At 37.9% G+C, this 11,499-nt stretch overlaps 1 protein-coding gene across 1 annotated transcript in view; it reads left to right on the forward strand.

Moving 5' to 3' along the window:
• The window catches only part of LOC107087027 (ERC protein 2-like), a 206,592-nt gene extending 196,616 nt beyond the window's left edge, over positions 1 to 9,976 (forward strand). Inside the window, exon 20 of the mRNA XM_015378362.1 lies at positions 7,791 to 9,976. The gene's annotated coding sequence lies outside the window, so the exon portion shown is untranslated. The remainder of the gene's footprint in view (positions 1 to 7,790) is intronic.
• The last annotated feature ends 1,523 nt before the right edge of the window (positions 9,977 to 11,499 follow it).

Genomic DNA, 11,499 nt, shown 5'->3' on the forward strand with positions numbered 1-11,499 from the left:
GAATCTGCAGTTTTTAAGGGAAACAGTACACCAGCAACTGTTTATCTGCTCTGACTCACTCTTCTAAAGAATTGCTTGAGAAGAGAAGATCAACACTGAAGTATAATTTTGGCCATGACTCCCCAACAGCTACAAACTGTGGCAATGATGTTTTGTCTGAGATCTACCTACACGAGTCCAGTTATGGATGATGTTAGTAGGTCTCTTCAGCAAACCCCTCAAAATTGGCATCTGGGAAACTTCCTCACACTTTCTTTAACCAGGTATGTGTTTATTCAGATGAAGGAAATTATGTAATTAACCAGTGAGGAATTGTTTTCTTTCACTCTTTACCCTGTGCTCTATCTTTTCCTCTCTGTCCGTCTCCTAGCACTGGCTCTGTCTCCATTCAAGTCTGATGACAGCGAGAGATGGTTCCCATTTAACCCAAGCCACACCCTTGCTCACCTCTGTCATTAATTGCCATCAGTGGAAGAAAGCCCATGCTTGTCATGCAGATCCCGTTTTAGTTGTTGAAGAGCAGCTTTGTTGAAGTTCAAAGGGGGAATTTGAGAGGTAGATTTACGGGTGGACGGGGAGGCTCTGGATATGTGTGTGTGTGTGTGTGTGTTGGGTGGAAGGGGGTTGCGTCAAGCTGAGTTAGGTGGGCTTGTGTGCTGGGAGATGGGTTCAGGGGTACACACGAGCAGTATCGGTCAGAAAAGGAGTGGGGGGTGTGGACCTGGCATTATGCTCTCTAATTCCAGCCGGCCTGGAGGCCTGGAGCGCTAAGAAGGGCCTCACTGTTGCTCTCTGGATCAGCCAGGTATTGCTTACATAAAAAGCAAGTGAAAACAGCTGTAGGGATAATTAGCTTGATTCTCCATTACATGCCATGAGGGCCAATAACTAAAAAATGGAGTTTTGTTTGGGTTAGGGCTGCAGCCTCAACCAGGAGGAAGTTGTAAAAGTCAGGCTGGGAGAAAAGAAAGAGGAGGAAAAAAAATGTAAATGTTGCAGGATGAAGGAATGAGCGCTTGAAGTTACTTGCTGATAAAATATCTTGTAGTTTTGGAACAGCTTGATATGCAGGTTAGACTTTAAATTGAGCATCCTCTCTTTAACTGGATATGTCCTCTGGTCTTTACAGAAAGTAATGAATACTCACTTTTTTTGGCTGTTTTGCAGTACTTCTCACTTGTTTTTTCATCTCCTTGTTCCATTGACTGATTTGTTTAAGAGTTGTCCATGTGGTGAAAAGAGCTGAGGAGAGGGCTGAATCTTTGTACTTGTAATTGAATTTGGTATGTTTTCCTTCTTTTTATGTGTGGAAGTTAAAGAACACTGAAACACAAGGTAATTTCAAGAAAAGATGGAATCACTCATCACTGGTGGTCCCCAAATGCAACATTGACATCTAAAGTTTCTGTTAATATCACTTGTAGAATGATTTTACCAACTCACAACAAGACTTTTAGATTGGATATCAGATGTATAATGGAGTATTTTTTGCAATTTTTTAAATAGACCAGCCCACTCCACTTAAAAAAATGCACATGCATAACCCTGTACTCACTCCCGAGACAGAAAGCCTATTGAACGCGTGCGAGAGCATGCACAAGCCCATTTCTCCTCATGCACGCTGTTTAAATGTTGCTGTTCTCGTAGCTCTTACAAGCTTACTTTCCAAAAGATTTGCTATTTTTTCCCACCATGTCAGACTCAGTGTTGTATAGTAACGAAGTAAAAATACTTCACTACTCTACTTAAGTATATTTTGGAGTACTTTATACTTTCCAAGAGTATACATTTTTTTTGAGAACTTTCACTTGTACTTAACTACATTTACAAACTTAATTGCATACTTTAACTCCGATACATTTTCAATGTTTGGTTTAGTTACTAAGTAAAAAAAAAAAAAAACGAGCAAGAGAGAGAGAGAAACGCAAATGTTTTGACCCCACCTACTGACTACAAAGTCGGGTCTTGCCTGGGTTTGTTCATCAACACCAATAGGATACGCCTGTTTCGCAAAGCCAGTCTAAATTTATCCTACACTTGGTTGTGTATATTATTTTAAGAGAATTTAATCTTCAAAGTTTAGCAAAATGTTAAAAAAGTAATTCAAACTGCACTTACTTTTTACTTATACTTTTCACTACATTACTTGAGTACATCTATTTTTACAGTTATTCTTATACTTAAGTACAAGCCATTTCAGATACTTTAAGACTTTTACTCAAGTAACATTTCAGTCAGTGACTTGGACTTTTACAAAAGTCATATTTTGGAGAGGTACTTATACTTTTACTTGACTCCGAGATTTCAGTACTTTATACACCACTGGTCGGACTCAACACCCAAATGAAAAAGGGGACGAGCATGTAGGATGGCCTTACGTAAACATATCACCAGAATGGTTGACAATTAGGAGGACCACTTATTTTCATGGTCCACCCGGAAAAAGAACATCCTCCGCTATTCCTTTAATTTCTTGTACCATAAAGATATCAACATTGATGGATGAGCAGAGTGGCATGTTATGAGTACCATCTTTAAAACTCCAGAGCAAGTTTCACCTTTAATCTGTCTAATTTAGGACAGAAATTAAAAATAAAACATTACTAACAAATCCTGTCAATATTAAAAACTAATGTTATAACTGGATATTATTCTGCTGATTACATTTATATTACATGTTGTACAAAACCTTAAACAGCATTTCTAACTCCGTCTGCTGTTTTAAAATTGTCGGGTGGTATTACTAAATCCTGTTTAAAACAAAGTGCTGCTGGTTTTAAACAAATTCTGGGTGTTAATGAAATCAATATTCATACATTTTAAGATTCAATCTATTTAAGGGCTGCTTATACTCCCACAGAAGTGTTTCACAGTGAGCTTGTCGCAGATATTTTTGATTTATGCCCTACATTGAGGTGGTCTGCGCTATGTTATTCCACACCACAACGCAAGAGGAACAATCACGAATTAGATGTGGATCTAGATACGGCCGATGTGGTGAGGAAGTGGAAGTTTGTGCAAAAACCGAGGGACATGAGGGCGAAAATGAGCGGGGATCTAGGTGGAAAAAAGGGTCCCAGAGTTCTCACACACCTCGCTCTTCTAGCTAATCCAACTTCATGAGTCGTTTTCCACAATCGTTGTCATACAAACAAAACAAGCCGGTAACATACCAAACAGGAAATATGCTAAGTGTGGAGCAGATGTAGATTTGACCAATCAGATGCCTCATGTCCGCGGTACTGTCTGAGGTCACCTACAATTAGGAAGAGGTGCACCAGAGTGTCTGCGGAAGGGGCAGGGGCACATTTGCGTTCACTGCGACACTCAAGCAGATGACCTGGTTTCAGAGTATAAATCCGTCTTTACAGTGAGTCACCTTCTTTAAGAATTCTCTAAGAATTTATTTTATTAGAGTGAAGTTTAACCAATAAAAATATAAAGTAGAAAGTAGATAAAACACTTGCCAAAATGTAAGGATCTGGCTCCATTGCAATTCCCACCACAATAGTCCTCTTAGACTAAACATTACAAACTGGATCTGGCACCAGACGAGAATAAGGACATGAACTAATTTGGTGTAAAAATGTTTGGACATCTAATCAACAAAGGAACTACACTGCAAAAAATCTAAATCTAGATAAGTAATTTTTTCTTCAAATAAGTGCATTTGTTCTCGAATTAAGGAGGTAAAAGAGACATTTTGCCAATGTAACAAGACAATTTACACTTAAAATAAGAAAACACAATTGCATTGTCTTATTTCAAGTGCATATTATCTAATTATCTTATTTTAAGAATAAAATTACTCATTCCATTGGCAAACTATCTCATTTACCTACTCAAATTAAGGGTGAATACACTGAATTTAAGTGTTTTTGCAGTGTAGCAGTAGTACTGCATACATGTTTTCACCAGAAATATTCATGTGATTTGTTCATCCTTAGAGGGGGGTTGAGTACCCAAAATAGTTCTTCAGTAATGGTAGCACCAATACATCATATTTTTTACTCAAGTAACAGTGAAAAAAGTGTTTGGTAAAAAAGGCTACTTAGTACTGACTAACTCATCACATCTGACGTACAACTTAGAATTATATATTTAAGACAGACCAAAATGTAAATATAAGTGCAAATTATGTTATTTTAAAAACAGTAATAAAAATAAAAGACACATTGCAGCGATAGTGTTAAATCCTTCCCGCTATCACTGAAACCCCCACCCCTATACAGGGGTCCAGAACATCTCGCCTGTGCAGCCAGGCCAACAATTCCCCCTAGCGACCCCTCTCTCAGAGGCATAGCCCGATATCGGGTATTGTAGACTAACAAAGAACCCATAGGACCCCCATTCCTAAGGGGCGGACCCGTTCATCCAGTTCAGTTTGCATGTTTTCTAAGCCAAAACCAGGCTTTGTTTTTGTCCACTCTATAAAGCCACAAAGTCAATACTAATTCTAACATTTCGAATTGAAAAAGCTTCCTTGAGGGGAAGCTAAACGTCTTCAAACTTGGAAACAAAGTCCGGTGGATCATTTTTTTTTTTTTACTTTTTTGGAATTACTATGACCTGGATGACTGAGAATCTTCACCTGCTATTAAATGAATAGTTGAATTTATAATAGTTGATAATAAATCCAGGCTAAGGAACCAATTCTGAAATCAACCTTAAACAGAGGCAAATCCTGTAAGTAGGTAATTTTGATAATTACCTTGAGTGACAATATTTGCTTCTTTATATTACTATTATCTACTCCAGATACACAATAAGCTTGTCCACCGAAATGGAACACTTCTTTTGGCATAAACATTAACTGTAGTTACGTTTCTATTAAAAATTTGCTGAAAACTATGTTGATGTTCTGCTTATTTAAAAAATGCAAATTTTTGCAATTGTGGTATTTCCATTAAATAAGAAATGAAAGAAAAATTGCAAACAAAATGGCAGGGGCAGATAGGAAAACTTGAGATATATTCATAGTTCAGAAAAAGCTTTAATGCTCATGGTGGCTGACTAAATGTACAAAATACTCAGTCTCCTCATGAATCTAAATATGCAACACGAAAATTCACCAGTTATCTTCTCCTTCGTCTTTTCACAGGGCAGTAGGGTCCTGTTATAGATCAAAAAGGGTTTCCACTGCAGTTTTGTAAAATATAGTAAGTTTGATGGGACCAAAAAACCATCAGATGGAAATGTAAACACTCTTTGTAGAAAAATATTAGTTTTTTTTCAAAATTTCTGTTTTTCCATTTAGCATTCTATTTAAAAGTACAGTTTGCACATTTCAATGGTTAATGGAAACACAGTTTGGGTGTCTTTGTCCGGAGCACCTTTGTTCAAAACCCAGTTGGCCTCGGCAGATTGCCGCTCACACCGAGTCTGGTTCTGATGGAGGTTTCTTCCTGGTCAAGCGGGATTTTTTCTCTCTACTGTCGGTACAAGCATGCTTAGTGTGAAGGATTGCATTCAAGTCAATGAGTTGATGCCATCAACTGGTTTTCCTTAGATAGAAAATTTTGAATCAATTTGACTGTATGATCTGGTTGAATTGCAAAGTGCCTTGACATAACATGTTGTGAATTGGCACTATATAAATAAATTGAATTGAAAACCAGCATATTCAGTGAAGTGACTCACAGTGGATAGTCAAGAAAAATGTTACTTAAGTAAAATTAACAATGTTTTGATAACGATAATACTTAAGTATAAGCAAAAAAGTACAGTATGGTGCAGAAAAAATGTCCTAATGTATTTTTGTCAAAACATTACTTTAGTAAATGTAACAGAGAAAATGTTACAAGTTATTACTAACCTCATAATCCCTAAGCACAAGATTAACAGTTATTAATATGAGAAGGTGTTCACCTTTTGTGATCCCACCATTAAGCATCCTGAGAGTGGAGAGGAAGGGAGGAAGAGGAGGGTTACATGGGGAGGAGGAGATATGAATTGCTGATTGGAGTTGGGGGTAGAGAGAGAAATTGTATTTTGCCATACTGTGACAAAAATGTACTCCATGACCCACTTGGTTCCACTTCTCACAGAGGGGCATTTATCAGGCTAGCTGCAACTAAAGAAAAAATGGAATCTTATTTGTCAAATAATGTAATCTGAGCGTTCATCGATTGGCCTTTAGTGTCACGTCAGGAAATACAGACAGATTTCTATTAAAATGTTTTAGCCTGCTGGCAGTCAGCTCAACAGTGGCTCATTACTCTATGCTTAACAACCCAGAGAAAATCCTGGTAATTTTATCTGCCAACTTCTTAGAAGGACTTGAACATTTTGGAACGAATGGCAGAAAACTATTATAGTAACTTTATAAAACCTCAGTACACCTTTTTGCTGCTATTTTAAAAGTTGTCATACTTAGTTTAATCCAAGTTGTTTTAAACATACAATATGTCAAATCACCACAGAAGTCATGTTCCTCAGATCATTTAGCCGACTTTCTTACTCTTTCCCAGCCAATGATCCAGAAAATTGTGGAGTGAGACCTTTATGCCAAAGAGGCCTTAAGCACTCGCTCAGTCATCTAGGCAGACTAAATTTTCCATGTGCTTTCAGCTTTCCCAGCTAATATAAAGTGCTTTGCTTTAACACGTGTCTCTCCATATCAAGCCCAAAAATGTCACACCTAACCTCTGAAAACCTAAAATTTCATATGATTTTAACACTCTGTCACAACATGCTGACATGTAAAATAATCAGAGGCTGCTAAGCGTACACATGCCCATGACCACATGGCAACACACTTCCTCATAAACAACACGAATGCAGGCGTTACATGTGTGTTTGTGTAGTGAATGCATCTGTTGTGCGGAGGTAGTGAGGTGCTGACAGAGAAGAAAGAGAAGCGGCCTTCAAACACATCCACGGGCAGGTTGGGTCCATATTATGGTCTGCCAGGGGTCACATTTGTTGATTCTTGGGCCCCCAAATCATTAATTTAAGTGCAGTTGACGGCTAAACCTGAGAATGTTCAACACTATACATACGCAAATTCACTTGCACACACACGCAAGCATAGCTGGTAAGACATATGAATGGGGAGATGCATGTGTGTGTATGCACACACATGAACATCATACAATGCATAACAAATGATGGAACTTTAATTGCTACCACTGTTTATTTACCTCTGCATGTAATGGATGATCCCTCTTTGCGTAGCAGCCAATCAGCGTAAGGCAGGAAGAGATTGGACACATTCCTTATGATCTGAAATTCCTCTATATGCACAGAATACAATAGACTTCTAATCAATGTTGTTTTACACATTTCTGTATCTATATGCTTGTTCTATAATTTTATATGTACAAAATTCTGGCTCTTGGCAAACAAAGTGTACTTTAAATCTTTCACAATACCCACAGTGAGTGAGTGATGATAGCATCTTCGTTGATTGGTAGTTATTTTGGGGCCTGTTTGCTCAGCCAATGAGGCGCCCCTAGCAAACTATACATACATCATTGTTTCATAGCCCTCAGGAAAGAGGTGACTTGTTGCTGACTGCTGTGCAGCCTGAATAACAGACACATTCCAATAGTCTCTTTTCCCTCTTCTTTATTAATGAGCATTTAATGTTTGCACGGTTACCAAATGCATTTTGAGAATTCTTAAGGAGTTCCAATGGGAAAACGAAGGTTGTCCACACCAAAATGGACATATTGGTCTGTTTATTCAAACCAAGTGAAGTAACTCAGTGATGAAACTGATTTGTTTGTTGAGATTTTTTTGCATTCCACCTCTTACTAATTGCTTTTTTTCCTCAATTCTTTTTTCAGAGCTGTTGAAACCTCAGGAATGGGTCGCTTCAGATCCCAGGACCAGAGGATTCATCCTTGTTTTCAGCCCCTAATACTTAAATACGAAAGTGCAACAAATTTGGCTTTTAAATGGTTTTAAATATCAATGTCACTGATAAAAGTCGCATTCATGGACAAACACAATGGATGGCTGGGGAGCCGAGTTCCTTGTGGATAAATCTCCCTTACTGCAATTCAGTTTTGGCAAGCTTGTTCCTGCCTTCAATTCCTGGGCTGTTTTCAATAGACTGGAAGCTGGAATCGTTTTGCTGTGCCGTGGTGCTACAGAGGCCTGACTTCACATTAACAAAGAGTCACAACATTGCTGATGACTGCAAGGAAAAGCTGAGCGAAAAGAACAACCCCCAAACCCATACCTGCCCAGGTTTACTTTGCCAGGAAGGTATTTACTTGGGCAGATAAATATAGGACTTTTGTAAATATTACAACATGGACCTCAAAATCCTCTATGTACAGTGCCAAAGGAACTGATCCAGTCTACTGGGATGGATTAATGAGATGGGACTGCAACAGATTCAACAATCATCCAAGATTTTAATCGCTGAACAATTTAAAATTTAAATTGGGGAACTATCTTTTACCTGTTAGTCGTACCCCATGGAGCTTTTAACATTTTAGTCACATCAGAACCAAAAACTAAAATGATTTTTTTATGGAGTGCATATCTCTGAGGTTTTCTTAAAAGTATATTTTTTCTTCTGTGTTTAAAGTTGAAAACACTTTTGAGGTTATTTCTCTACAAGCTCCAGCTATTTTTCTTCAAATAATAGTTAAACATCAGTTAGATCAGATGGAACATATGAGATAATATTGTTTTAGCCATGGATAACCAACTGGATTTAGGTCTTGGCTTTCAGTGGGCCATTCTAAAGTTATTTGATCTAAATCAGGGGTATCCTGCAAGTTTTTAGATTCACCCTTGTGTCATCACAGCTTATTCATATGCTGCTATCCTGATGATTCACCAAACAGGAAGTGTGTTCAGTGTGATATGCAGTGTCAGTGTTCGGCCACTTAATGCTACGTAGGTAACAAAGTTCTCCTACTCGCTGTCCTATAGCACAGCGGTCCCCAACCACCGGGCCGCGACTGGTACCGGTCCGTCAGTCTTTTGGTACCGGGCCGCACAGAAAAAAGCATATATATATAAACATTTATCGACGATCAGAGTCTGAGTGATGTTTTATTTTGAAAAATATAAAAAATTGAGATATTCTCTCACAATTACATCAGTCGGTGCATCTGTGCCTCTTGACACTCATCCTATCTATAACGTCCTATCTTTTTTGAAACGGTTTTTTCTGCGGTTACAGCGACCAAAACAAAGCTACGGAGCAGACTGGACATCAGGAGCACACTTGATGGGACCGGCTTGTTGTTTTATTTTTATGCTGTTTGTATTTGATTTTATGCCAGTCGTATCATTTTACTTGATCGTATTTAGCCCCCCTCGGCCGGTCCGTTAAAATATTGTCTGACATATAGCGGTCCATGGTGGAAAAAAGGTTGGGGACCGCTGCTATAGCATGTGGCAAACAGCACTGCATATGTGTTCATAAAAGGATCCAAATGGAAATATTTTGAAATGTTTCCTTGTAACATGATGAACATGTTCAAGAGATATAAATTATTTTATAATGCACTGCATAAAGGTGATTCTTGACATTACCACAAAGAAAAATTTAACCAACTTACATTCAAAGTAAGGACAGTTCACTATTGAGGAAAGTGCAGTGTTTTACATTTCTCCTGTGTAATGTTGTGTTTTGTTTGATTTTCAGTAGTTAAATAATCTGAGTGCCACTCTTGTTCTTTTTACATCAGCTTTGTGTCTTAAGAAGAATGATGTATTTAATTATCTATTTATTGATCTTGTAAATATCTGTAACTTATCTAACACTGAAGTGACTTCCAATTTAAAGAACTGCAGTTTCACTATACTAATGTTGATTTGAGGTGACAATAGTTGCTGTATTGTTGACTCAGAAACTTACCACTGTGTAAATGATTAAATATGTACAGTCGCTGTACAACATGTGTAGGTGTGTGGGTGTGTGTGTGTGTGTTTAGTTTGGTCCTACTCATTGAGTTTTAATGAATGTGAATGTCTGGGGGTAACAATGTTCACCCTTTGCTCATTCCACTTTGGCAGCTTTTGATTTGTTCATGTTGTTCAAATAAAACTTTTCACTTAAGCGGCAACATATGTTTTTATCAGAATGACATCAGAGGCCTTGTTGGTAAATTTCATTGCTATGTTGAGCATTTTCACAAGATTAAAATATCATCGCCTCTAATGGCAGCTCCAAGAATGGCTTGCTGCACAGGCTGAAAAAAAAATCCTAGTTTTCATGGTCTACCAATTCTCTCTCCCTCTCGCTCATAAACTTAGCCAGATGTTGCCCAGTTTTCTTCCTGAGGCAACATGGGGGGATGGAAGGGGACGCAGTGAGAGGAGGAGGTGGTGGTGAAGGAGGAGGAGGAGGAAGAGAGAGGAGGAAGGGGGGTCTTGAAATGTGGCTGAGCATGTTTTAAGTGTTCTCTGATGTAGTCAAAGCCTCCCTAGCATCCGCCATGGTAATATTAGCTGGAACCAAAACTCGTGGAGGTTTCAGAACACTTTATTTCTAAACACTTTATTTAAATGCTAATAAAGGGAATCTAAATTTTAAAATGTCCTGTTCATCTGGCAAAGCTTTTAAAAGGATATGTTCAAGATTACTGTGTGCTGCCTTTTTTGCTGTTTCAGTTTTTTAACAGCCATTTGATTTGTAATTATATATTTTGCGCATTAACAAAGTGGTAAAAAAGATTTTGTGTCAACTTGAATTCAAAGCCTATATATCATCCTTTTGCATCAATTTCAAACGGGTTAATTTAAAGTGGATGGGTAAACATACAGAAAAAGACATATTTTGAAGCATTATTTAGTAACCAAAAGGAAACTAACTATACACTGCTTTCTAATCAATTTATCAAATAATTGACTTACCCTTTCAAGACAGAAAACAGTAAAAAAAAAACAAGAAAGAAGACTGCATCACAGTAAAGTAACATACCTAGTGGTAACACAGCAGAGGTTTAACACTTACACATCAAATACAAAAAAGTAGTTTATGTTCCACAAAATCTTTTTTTTTTTTAAGTCCAGACCCATGTAATAGGTTTTATTTAAATGCTGCCATACATTACTCATAAGAAAAAGAGTTTACAGGTGCTTCAGTTAAAGGTTCTTATGGCACTGTCACACCTTGCAGATTGAAACAACGTATGCCTGTCATCTCAGAATTTCCTAAAACGCAGGCATATGCTGAACTTTCTATGCATTATTTTTTCTTTAATTTTGGGCATATACTTAACATATTCATAACGAGTCCAGAACTTTTGTCTAACGACAGCCTAACTTTTGCATGATGCAGCGTAATGCCCATAAAATGTCAAAAGCCAGTGTTCTGTATGGTGCAGCAAAGCGCCGGAGGCACCAAGCCTGCTTAAAAACATTTATCACGGTATTAACCTAGCTGCTGTTTACCCCCACCAAAAAAAAAGAAAGAAAGAGAAAGATGGTTTGCACTCGCAGTAGATTCAGCATCATGCCTGCTTGGAAGTTTGTTGGTCGTGGTCGTGAACACAGGTAGGACGGTTTCCTCCTTTAAACCCCCTTTTA

Source organism: Cyprinodon variegatus, unplaced genomic scaffold (genome assembly GCF_000732505.1).
Source record: "Cyprinodon variegatus isolate N-32 unplaced genomic scaffold, C_variegatus-1.0 Scaffold171, whole genome shotgun sequence".
Taxonomy (NCBI): Eukaryota; Metazoa; Chordata; class Actinopteri; order Cyprinodontiformes; family Cyprinodontidae; genus Cyprinodon; species Cyprinodon variegatus.